The sequence below is a fragment of the Pseudophryne corroboree genome, chromosome 2 (genome assembly GCF_028390025.1).
Source record: "Pseudophryne corroboree isolate aPseCor3 chromosome 2, aPseCor3.hap2, whole genome shotgun sequence".
Classification (NCBI taxonomy): Eukaryota; Metazoa; Chordata; class Amphibia; order Anura; family Myobatrachidae; genus Pseudophryne; species Pseudophryne corroboree.
The window spans coordinates 465143485-465156353 of NC_086445.1; positions in this window are offsets into that span (position 1 = coordinate 465143485).

Here is a 12869-nt window from a genome sequence, read left to right on the forward strand (position 1 = left end):
AAGGGGAACATTACCTATAAAACATACTATTTGGATTTACTATGTAACATTTGAGTCGCCCGCTAGACGCACACAAACTCTACCGTAAATGCACATACCACGCGTCAATGCGCACGGCCGTAGAAGCTTCATTACGCAACTGCGAATATGCGCACGCACGGGAGAGAATGTGCACGTGCAGCGGGCAAGCGCATGGGGTGAATATATGGCAACGTGCAGCATGATATTTTTTCGACTTTGACAGTCCACCCTTTGGCAGTCATCAATAACTGCCACTTCCTAAAACAGTTTAAAAAAAAAGAAAAATATATGTCATCATGTAAATACCTTTTTATGATTGGGTAAAGGGAGGAGAGGAGAAGGTGGGAAAAAAAGTATGACCTAGTGAGATAATAGAAGCATGTGTGTATGAATCCATGTTTGAGGGGTCATGTATCATCGTGCCGTACGTGTTTTAAATCAAGCTTCGAGGTATTGCGAAGTATACATTTGAATCCTTCTTATCCCTTATCAGGGATCTGTGGATGGGCTGTCAAACTCTACCGAGCTCTTTTCGGCTTTTGGTTGCAACAAATGGGGAGCACATTTAGTTGATGATACATGAAGGGGGGGGACATGTGACTGCTGATATATGTGTCTATATTCCCTGTCGACTATGTGTGTCATTACCTGGAGGTTGTAGAGATGAAGATAAGAAACAATCGTTATAAATGCAGTCGTAAACTATGTGAGTTTAAATAAACAGTCGCCGATTGAGGTCTTGTCTGATGTCTTGTCTTGATGTACATGTTGTCTGATTTCTCTCGGTGCTTTTGCTATAAATAGCGAGCAAAAGTTGTTCCATTGTCCATAAAGTTACAGTCTCTAAAGTATTGGGCTATCGTAAAAGTTAAAGTCACTAGGGATATTGGGGGTCTGTGGCATAGTCCATCAATGGTCTGTATAAAAGAGGTTGTCAAATTCTTCTTCCAAGCTGATGTCTTTGTACCTTGGAGGAAAACAAAGGAGAAACGGGTGAAAGAAACGGACCGTGGAATCACATTTTCATCACAACATTGTCTCTATCGTTGGGTCATAAATCAAATTAGTTGTTGTTATTACAGTGTCTTCGCTCCTCAGACTCATCACTCTGGTACTACCTTTACACTTCGTTAAAGTCCGAACGCATCTAAATATCAGGCCAACCAATATGACGACTCCCAGAATACACAAGAGAAATTTCCCTACGTCCATTATAATACCTTGGGTCCATTCTCCTAAACCAGAGAACCAATTTCGTGGGTTCAACCATGACACCCAACTGGTCAGCTCATTACCCACAGCAGCGAGTGTGAGATTGTGTTTCCTTCGAAACTCCCACTTTAATTGTAAAATGTCATCCATCTTTTGGTCTATGACCTCGGCTGGGTCCTCCGTGCTGTTTGTAATGTACGTGCAGCACTTTATTCCATATTGAGTTGCTAGGGTAACACAATACCCGCCTGTCACTGCTGTGAGGTAATTGAGAATCATCCTATGCTGAACCAGCTCTGTTTTGTAGGCTTGTAACTCTTTCCCAGTGTACCTGAACGTGTCGTAATACATTTCGGTGATATTGTCTAACAAGTTCTCTAGCGCAGATATATATTTATAATTTATCACTCCTCTGGCGGTACGAGTGATATCTAACGCAAGTAGGAATTGAATCCCGGTGGATTCATGGATCAGATCAGAGGCCGAGTGCTCTGTCCTCTCTATCAGGTGCCGTTTAACGATGTGCTCGTAATGAGTGTGAGTATAAGGAGCTTGGGCACCGCGGTGAATGTCTTTAATTTTGTTATGAGATACAGTCATTACTTCAGGCAGTACTTTTCCAATGTAACACAATCCCTCTGAGTTTGGGGCAAGCCACTTATACGCCTTTCTCCCACATATGAAATATGCATCATCGGGGAGAACATATGGGACGGAGTATGACATTACCATGTTACAAATTTTCCATGTGAAATCTCCTAACCCTAACTCTCCCATCTGTCTAGTACACGTATCAGGTTGTACGATATGTGCACAGTATCCTGGTGATACTTCTCCAACTCGCATGGTCCTACTTCCTAGAGTATACCTATACCGGAAATATTTTCCACTGTTGGTGATCTGGCGTATAAGTTCTGTGTCTATGGGCATTCTATCGGCTCTATATGAAAATGTCATGGTTTGATTACTCCATGACACTTCCCAATTTCCCGGCTTTCAGGGATTGGAAATGTTAAAGCACACTAAAGACCTATCCACATGATACTGGTGGAGCTTCAAACTAGGAGGACTAGAGATATTAAACCTCTTGTCCACCGGCCTCCCACCACTTAACTCAAGTACCTCTCCTAAAGTTAAAGGGAATGGTACTAGTCCTGATTTGCTATGACCTTGAGGTACTTGAGAGCATACCCAACAGTCTGTCTGATTTAACACTTTACCCACTAAGGAGTGATAGTCACTCAATGGATGCCGGTCCATGTGGACATTAAAACTGGACTGACATTTCTTGATGCACCCATCCTCAACTATATTGTCACAATGCCTACAGATGCAGTTCTCTTCAGCTAACAATCCTTCACAATTCCTTCTATTGTCAATGCTACCAGATCGTTTTCTGATACTCGCCTTTACTCGGAGATTATGTCGCTCTTGTATATTTACGCCTCCATCCTGGTCATCAGAACCCATTCCCGATCCTTTCTCAACCTCCATGGTACTCTCACCGAAACAGACTGCTCTGGTCAACATCATGGTCAACAGGAAAATCCGGATCACAGTCTCTTGGGGCAAGTCCATCTTAGAGGAGTAAAAGGAGAAAAATAAGAAGGGGGAAGGGAAATAGGAGGGAGATGGGAACTGGAGAAAATAACAAATGGGAAAAAGAAATCTGGCTCGACAAACGCCTCCGATCTTATTATTCTCAGCGCTCAGGTGTCGTCTCAATCTTCCCGGAACAGACACTCTAGTGATACAACCTCTACCGTCTGTTCTTTATCACGGGACCTCTCTGGGTCAGCAACCTTTTTACAATGAGACGAATGGACCCAAGTCTCTCTCTCGGCAACCTTCAATGCTGTTGTGCTGGTCAATAAGACTTGATATGGTCCTTCCCATCTGTCAATAAGGCAACCTGAGCGTAGAAAATTCCGTATCATTACATAATCCCCAGGTTTAATGTCATGACAATTATTGTCTGGCAAATTAGGAATCACCAACTTTAGATTATCATTCTGATTCCTCAATTGCTTACTCATCTTAACCAAGTACTTTACAGTGACTTCATTGTTACATTTCAAATCATCCTGGGGGTTAATCATAACATGGGGTTGTCGACCAAACAGAATTTCAAAAGGAGACAGATTAAGAGGGGACCTGGGAGTGGTTCTGATGCTGTATAATACGATTGGTAAAAGCTTCGGGTCACAACAATCCTGTTTCAGCCATTACCTTGCTTAATTTGTTTTTAATAGTGCTGTTTACTCTTTCCACTTTCGCACTTGCCTGGGGGCGGTACGGAGTGTGCAGCTTACTATTAATTCCCATCAACTTACACATTGTTTGAAAGACTTCACCTGTAAAATGGGTACCCCTATCACTCTCAATGATTCTAGGGATACCATACCTGCACACAAATTCCTGCACAATTTTCTTTGCAGTAAACACAGCGGTATTTGTGGCCGCGGGAAATGCTTCAACCCAATTTGAGAACACGTCAATACAAACCAATACATATTTTAAATTTCTACAAGGTGGCAATTGTATGAAATCAATTTGTATTATCTGAAAAGGGCCATCTGTCGGAGGGATATGGGATGGCTCTGTCGGTATTGCCTTTCCGATATTCTTCCTCAAGCAGGTGAGACATGTCATCGCTCTTTTACCCGCATGGGAAGAAAATCCTGGGGCGCACCAATAAGCTCTTACCAACTTACACATTCCTTCTTTGCCTAGATGAGTCAGCCCATGTGCCACCTCCGCTAGACTTGGAAGGTATGCTCTGGGTGCCAGTGGCTTACCCTGTCCATCTGTCCAGAGTCCTGAGGACTCCTGGCCATATCCTTTTGACCTCCAAACTGCCTTTTCTTGTGGTGAACACAAATTTTGCATTTCATATAATTTCTGTGTGTTTACAGTATCAAATACCATCAGTTGTGTACTGTCTGTTTGTATGGGGTTACTGGCTGCTGATTTAGCAGCTTCGTCTGCTCGGCTGTTACCAAGTGATACCGGGTCTTGGCTATACGTGTGAGCTTTACACTTGATAACAGCCACTCTGTCGGGTTCCTGTATCGCTGTTAGAAGTCTTTTGATGTGGGCTGCATGCGCTACGGGTGTGCCAGCTGCCGTCATGAAATTTCTGAGGTGCCATAGGGCCCCGAAATCATGGACCACTCCGAAGGCGTACCTAGAATCTGTGTAGATATTGGCTGACTTGCCTTTAGCCAATTCGCATGCTCTGGTTAGGGCAACCAGTTCAGCAACTTGTGCTGAGTGTGGTGGGCCTAGCGGTTCCGCTTCTATGGTACCTTGGTCATCTACGACTGCGTATCCAGTACACAAGTCTCCCGAGTCCGTCTGTCTGTGACAACTACCATCAGTGTAGAAAGTAAAATCTACATCTTCCAGTGGGTTGTCACTGATGTCAGGCCTTGCCGTGAAATTTTGGGCCAAATATTCCATACAATCATGTGTGTCGCTGTCCTTGCTAAATCCTCCTTCACCATCACTCTCATCCTCCACCCTTTGTGCCTGTCCAGGCACACCTGGGAGATATGTTGCAGGATTTAGTGTGCTGCATCTCCTTATGGTGATGTTTACGGGGGCCATCAACGCCAATTCCCATCTTGTAAACCGTGCTGATGAGACGTGTCTGGTTTGGGCCGAATTCAGTAAAGCTGACACTGCATGTGGTGTATGAATTGTGAGGTTGTGTCCTAGCACAACATCTTCGCTTTTACTTACTAGCAATGCTATTGCTGCACCGCTTCGCAAGCATGTGGGGAGGGATCGCGCTACCGTGTCTAGCTGAGCGCTATAGTAGGCTACCGGCCTGCTGGCATCACCATGCTTCTGGGTTAAGACACCTGCTGCGCACCCAGCACTCTCTGTTCCATACAGTTCAAAGGGTTTTCCATAATCTGGCATACCTAATGCTGGTGCCTGCGTTAGGCACTGTTTAAGTCTCTCAAATGCCATCTCAGACTCGTCTGTGTGCGAAATCCGATCAGGTTTGTTTGAGGGGACCATCTCCTGTAAAGGCAAGGCCAGTATGGAAAAACCTGGGATCCAGTTACGGCAATACCCACACATTCCTAAAAACGTTCTAATCTGTTGCTGGGTTTGTGGCAGGGTCATGTCACGAATTGCTTGAATTCTATCAGCGGTGAGGTGTCTCAGTCCTTGTGTTAGGCAGTGTCCCAAATACTTCACCCTGGTCCGGCATAATTGTAACTTATCTTTGGAAACCTTGTGTCCTGTGTCTGAAAGATGAAACAGGAGTTGTTTCGTATCTCTCAGGGACGCTTCTAGTGAATCAGAACACAGCAGTAAATCATCCACGTACTGTATTAATACTGATCCACTCTCAGGTTGGAAAGACCGTAAACAATCATGCAAGGCCTGAGAGAAAATACTTGGACTGTCAATGATACCTTGTGGTAATCGAGTCCAGGTGTACTGAACTCCTCTGTATGTAAATGCGAATAGGTATTGACTGTCAGGGTGCAGAGGTACCGAGAAGAAGGCGGAGCAGAGGTCAATCACAGTGAAAAATTTGGCAGTGGGAGGGATTTGCATAAGGATGACAGCTGGATTTGGCACTACGGGGAATTGACTCTCAACTATTTTGTTGATCCCTCTTAGATCCTGCACTAATCTGTAACCCCTCCCCCCACTCTTTTTAACAGGGAAGATGGGACTATTGGCAGTGCTGGACGTTCTTATCAGAATGCCCTTGTCACAACTGAGGGCCTGAGCTGACGGGAGGCAGCCTCAGTTGTAGGGGCTGAGATGTACCGGAACCTGGGAGGTTGTATCAGACCCCTGGACATGTAAGTAACATGAAGAAGAACCGCCCGAAGGCGTGACCACGACAACTTGAATAAAAGTCAATGATGTTTATTTATGACAAACTCCATGCATCACAGTAGCAGTAAAAGAAACATAAACTCAGCAGAGAAATAATACAGTTCCTGGGTACTACAGGGGCAGGGGCCACAGAGCTCTGGTAGTATGAGACAGTTCTTATTATCTGCGAGTTGGAAAGTCCTTACCAGGCCTGACTGTAGCAATGAAGAAAGCCCAGGATCGTATCAGCTGGTGTTCCAGGGAAAGCTGGACTGCTGTAAATAAAATAGCTGCTGTGGGTTCTGGTTGGAACCAGACAGATGTTGGCACGGAGTGGATACTGGCTGGAACCAGTTAAATAATAAATGAAGCTTGAGAGCGATGCAATATGAATGAAATGTAGAGTTTGAGAGCGGAGAAATAATAATACCGGTGGAGAGTGGTGAACTGTAGAAAGGACACCGGCCCTTTAAGAGAAGCTGTACTCTGCTGGAAGCTGGGCTGGAAGCAGGTAATGTTGTAGCTGGAAACAGATGAATCCACAATGGATCGGAGAGTCAGGCTACACCGCAGGTGGAATGCTGGTGCGGGTCTCTATGGTGGAAGTCTTGAGACAGGAGCTGGAACCTGGAAGACAATCACAGGAGAGAGACAAACAGGAACTAGGTTTGACAACCAAAGCACTGACGCCTTCCTTGCTCAGGCACAGTGTATTTATACCTGCAGCAAGGAAGGGATTGGCTAGGCAATTATGCAGATTATCAATACTGAGAACAGATTGGTGGAAATGATCAGCTGACAGAATCCAAGATGGCTGCGCCCATGCAGACACTTGGAGGGAAGTTTGGTTTGTAATCCATGTGGTAATGAAAACAGTAATGGCGGCGCCGGCCACCGGAGACAGGAGGCGCCAAGCTGACAGGTGCACATCCAACCACGCGGACACAGCGGAGGCCGCGGCTGACGTAATCGCCACTCAGACACTCTGCATGCAGAAGCTCAGGGACGGCGGCGGAGGCCGCGGGAGACGCCATGCCAGGTGTAATATGGCGTTTACTGTGACAGCGTCTCAGAGTGACAGGAGAGGATACAGGAATGTAAACATCAGGATAACAGATGGGATCCGGTCCTGGAGCGCTGAGCCAGCCTTAGGAGGCATCTGATGGGTAAGAAATGGCGTCCAGATACCCGGATCGTGACAGCACCCCCCCTTTAGGAGTGGCCCCAGGACACTTCTTTGGCTTTTGAGGAAACTTGGAATGGAATCTCCGGACCAAGGCAGGAGCATGGACATCAGAAGCATTGGTCCATGAACGTTCCTCAGGACCATAACCCTTCCAGTCAATAAGATATTGTAGTTGACCGTAACGGTGACGTGAGTCCAGGATCTTGGCTACTTCATACTCAACGCCTCGTTGAGTTTGGACTTTCGGAGTTGGAGGAAGTGAGGAATGAAACCGATTCAAGATCAGCGGTTTCAACAGGGAAACATGGAATGTCCTGGGTATTTTTAAGAAGGGAGGCAACTGAAGTCTGTAAGCAACAGGATTGATGACTTGTTCAATCTTGAAAGGACCGATATAGCGAGGTGCAAACTTCATACTGGGAACTCTTAACCTCAAATTCTTCGTGGATAACCATACCCGATCACCCACCTTGAGAGCAGGAACTGCTCGACGCTTCTTATCCGCAAACTTCTTGTACCTGAACGATGCCTTGAGCAGAGCTGATCGTACGCTCTTCCAGATATTGGCAAACTGATGCAAGGTGATATCCACTGCGGGAACAGAAGTTGCTGGAAGCGGTTGGAACTCAGGGACTTTAGGGTGGAATCCAAAGTTAGTGAAGAATGGTGTTGAAGCAGATGAAGAATGATACTGGTTGTTATGACAGAACTCGGCCCAGGGAAGTAATTGAACCCAGTCATCTTGAGAGGAGGACACATAGATGCGGAGGAAGGCCTCCAAGTCCTGATTCACCCTCTCGGTTTGACCATTGGTCTGAGGATGGTAAGCCGCAGAAAACTTTAGCTTGACTTGGAGGACTTGACATAAACTTCGCCAGAATTTGGCTGTGAATTGAACTCCTCGATCTGAGATAATTTCTTCAGGAAGACCGTGGAGTCGGAAGATCTCTTGTATGAATACTTGAGCCAACTTGGAAGCTGACGGAAGACCGGTGAGAGGAATGAAGTGTGCCATCTTGGTGAACCGGTCAACTACCACCCAGATGGTATTGAACTTGTTGCAAATGGGTAAATCTGTAATAAAATCCATCGACCAATGGGTCCAAGGTCGACTGGGAACAGATAGTGGAACCAGTTGCCCCGCAGGCGACTGGCGGGATACCTTATGTTGAGCACACTTTGGGCAAGATGCAATAAACTCCAAGACGTCCTTTTTCAGAGTTGGCCACCAATAGGACCTAGAGATAAACTCCAGGGTTTTTTGATACCTGTATGTCCGGCAAAACGGGAAGCATGGGCCCAATGCATGAGCTTCTTCCTTAGCATCGGTTTCACAAAACTTTTCCCTGATGGGGGCGTAGAGTCCATCCCTACCGTGGAAAATGCCAACGGATTTATAATAGGATGCTTGTCTGAAGACTCTGACTCATTTTCTTGCTCCCATGAGCGGGAAAGGGCATCGGCCTTGCGATTCTGAGAGCCCGGACAGAACTGGAGTTTAAAGTCGAACCTGGAAAAGAAAAGTGCCCATCTGGCCTGACGAGGGTTGAGACATTGTGCGCCTTTCAGATATAAAAGGTTCTTGTGGTCTGTAAGTATGGTGATTGAATGAGAAGCTCCCTCCAACAGATACCTCCACTCTTCTAGAGCGAGCTTGATGGCTAGCAACTCCTGGTCGCCAATGGCATAGTTGCGCTCAGCTGGGGAGAACTTCCGGGAGAAGAAACTGCAAGGGTGTAAATGGCCATCTTTAGCCCTCTGAGATAACACCGCTCCTACTCCAACGGAGGAGGCATCCACCTCTAAGATGAAAGGAGAGTCGATGTCAGGCTGTTTCAGAACAGGCGCAGAGATGAACCTTTGTTTTAAAAGATGAAATGCTTGCATGGCTTCTTCAGACCACTTGGACGGGTTAGCACCCTTCTTAGTGAAAGCAGTAATAGGCGCCACAATGGTGGAAAAGTCTCGTATAAACTTTCGGTAATAGTTGGCGAACCCCAAGAACCTCTGGACCCCTTTGAGGGTTAAGGGTATCGGCCAATTTTGGATTGCTTGTAGTTTCTCAGGATCCATCTCTAGTCCGGAACCGGACACAATGTACCCTAGAAACGGAATGGACTTGACTTCAAAGACGCATTTCTCTAATTTGCAATAGAGATGATTGACACGGAGACGGGACAGAACCTCTTTAACCCAAAAACGATGTTCCTCTAAATCGTTGGCAAAAATGAGGATATCGTCTAGATAGACCATGACATGACGGTATAGAATGTCTCTGAAGATCTCATTGACAAAATGCTGGAAGACAGCTGGAGCATTGCTCAATCCGAAGGGCATGACGAGGTACTCATAATGTCCGTCACGGGTGTTAAAGGCGGTCTTCCACTCGTCACCCTCACGGATCCGGATGAGATTGTATGCACCTCTCAAGTCCAGCTTTGTAAAGATGGTAGCTCCGCTAACTCTGTCAAAGAGCTCAGTAATCAGGGGTAAAGGATAACGGTTCTTGATGGTAATGTCGTTCAAACCTCTGTAGTCGATGCACGGCCGCAGACCACCATCTTTCTTTTTTACAAAAAAGAAGCCTGCGCCGGCTGGGGAAGAAGAAGGTCGAATGAACCCCTTTGCTAGGTTCTCTTTAATGTATTCCTCCATAGAATGCGTCTCAGGCAGAGACAACGGATAAGTTCGGCCTCGAGGTGGAACCTTCCCTGGAACGAGATCAATCGGGCAGTCCCATTCTCTATGAGGAGGAAGGATATCAGCAGAAGCTTTACTGAACACATCCGTGAAATCTTGATATGGAGGAGGTGGAACATCAGACGACCTGGGGGAGGAAGAACAGACAGGCAATACTTTAAACAAACATGTCTCAGCACAGGAGGAACCCCATGCCAGGATTTGCGTAGTCGTCCAATCAATTGTAGGATTGTGAAGACGGAGCCATGGAAGGCCCAGGACCACAGGATGTGTGGCTCTTGGAATCACTAAAAAAGAAATAAGTTCGGAATGAAGAACTCCCACTCTCAGACGAACTGGTAGAGTCCTTAAAGAAATAACTGCATCAAAAATTTTGCTGCCATCCACGGCAGTTAAAGAAATGGACGAAGGAAGTCTCTCGGTGGGTAGGGACCACCGTTTAACATAGGCTTCGGTAATAAAGTTCCCAGCTGCTCCGGAATCAAGGAGGGCAATGACGTTCCGATAACGTTGAGCAACTTGAAGCGAGACTGGGAGATTACAATCTTGAGGAGATGGAGAGGAGATCATTACTCCTAGCCGGCCCTCTCCTTGGCGAGCTAGGATTTGGAGTTTCCCGGACGTTTGGGAAAGGCATTAATGGTGTGAGACGGAGCTGCACAATAAAGACAGAGAGACTCGGAGAGACGTCTTCGGCGCTCAGCAGGAGTTAAACGGGAACGGCCAATTTGCATGGGCTCATCTTTAGTTGGTGACAGTTGGCGAGGAGGAGGAGCAGAAGATTTTGGAGCAGATGATCTTCCACGCTCAGTTGCTCTCTCTCTGAAACGTAAATCAACTTTCGTGCAGAGTGAGATTAGCTCATCTAACTTAGAGGGTAAGTCTCTAGTAGCTAACTCATCTTTAATACGCTCAGATAAGCCATGCCAGAATGCAGCATACAGGGCCTCGTCGTTCCATGCCAGTTCGGATGCCAGGATCTGGAACTGTATCAGATATTGTCCTACAGTACGTGACCCCTGGCGTAAACGGAGAATCTCGGATGAAGCTGAGGTTACCCGGCCTGGCTCGTCGAAGATGCGCCTGAATGTTGACACGAAGGCAGTGTAGGAAGATAGCAGGGTGTCGGACCTCTCCCATAACGGTGATGCCCAATCAAGGGCTGAGCCACTGAGAAGAGAAATAATGTAGGCAATTTTTGTACGGTCACTGGGAAAATTGCCAGGTTGTAGCTCAAACTGAATCTCACACTGGTTGAGAAATCCCCTGCAGAATCTTGGAGATCCGTCAAAGTTTGCTGGCGTTGGAAGATGAAGACGTGGAGCAGAAATGGGTAAGGTGGGTGGGGTTATAGCTGGAGTCACTGTGGTTGACGCACCAGACGCGCCTGATCCACGGAGAGTTGTCTGAATCCCATCCAGCCGAGTAGAGAAATCCTGGAGACAGCGGATGATGTGGCCCTGTGCAGCCTCCTGATGTTCTAGTCGGGCTGCCAGTTCTTGCATCGGCCTGGCCGCTTGATCCTGGTCTCCGGCTGGATTCATTAGGTCAGTGCGTACTGTCACAACTGAGGGCCTGAGCTGACGGGAGGCAGCCTCAGGTGTAGGGGCTGAGATGTACCGGAACCTGGGAGGTTGTATCAGACCCCTGGACATGTAAGTAACATGAAGAAGAACCGCCCGAAGGCGTGACCACGACAACTTGAATAAAAGTCAATGATGTTTATTTATGACAAACTCCATGCATCACAGTAGCAGTAAAAGAAACATAAACTCAGCAGAGAAATAATACAGTTCCTGGGTACTACAGGGGCAGGGGCCACAGAGCTCTGGTAGTATGAGACAGTTCTTATTATCTGCGAGTTGGAAAGTCCTTACCAGGCCTGACTGTAGCAATGAAGAAAGCCCAGGATCGTATCAGCTGGTGTTCCAGGGAAAGCTGGACTGCTGTAAATAAAATAGCTGCTGTGGGTTCTGGTTGGAACCAGACAGATGTTGGCACGGAGTGGATACTGGCTGGAACCAGTTAAATAATAAATGAAGCTTGAGAGCGATGCAATATGAATGAAATGTAGAGTTTGAGAGCGGAGAAATAATAATACCGGTGGAGAGTGGTAAACTGTAGAAAGGACACCGGCCCTTTAAGAGAAGCTGTACTCTGCTGGAAGCTGGGCTGGAAGCAGGTAATGTTGTAGCTGGAAACAGATGAATCCACAATGGATTGGAGAGTCAGGCTACACCGCAGGTGGAATGCTGGTGCGGGTCTCTATGGTGGAAGTCTTGAGACAGGAGCTGGAACCTGGAAGACAATCACAGGAGAGAGACAAACAGGAACTAGGTTTGACAACCAAAGCACTGACGCCTTCCTTGCTCAGGCACAGTGTATTTATACCTGCAGCAAGGAAGGGATTGGCTAGGCAATTATGCAGATTATCAATACTGAGAACAGATTGGTGGAAATGATCAGCTGACAGAATCCAAGATGGCTGCGCCCATGCAGACACTTGGAGGGAAGTTTGGTTTGTAATCCATGTGGTAATGAAAACAGTAATGGCGGCGCCGGCCACCGGAGACAGGAGGCGCCAAGCTGACAGGTGCACATCCAACCACGCGGACACAGCGGAGGCCGCGGCTGACGTAATCGCCACTCAGACACTCTGCATGCAGAAGCTCAGGGACGGCGGCGGAGGCCGCGGGAGACGCCATGCCAGGTGTAATATGGCGTTTACTGTGACAGCGTCTCAGAGTGACAGGAGAGGATACAGGAATGTAAACATCAGGATAACAGATGGGATCCGGTCCTGGAGCGCTGAGCCAGCCTTAGGAGGCATCTGATGGGTAAGAAATGGCGTCCAGATACCCGGATCGTGACAGCCCTGTTGTAGCAAGCGCTCTATTACAGG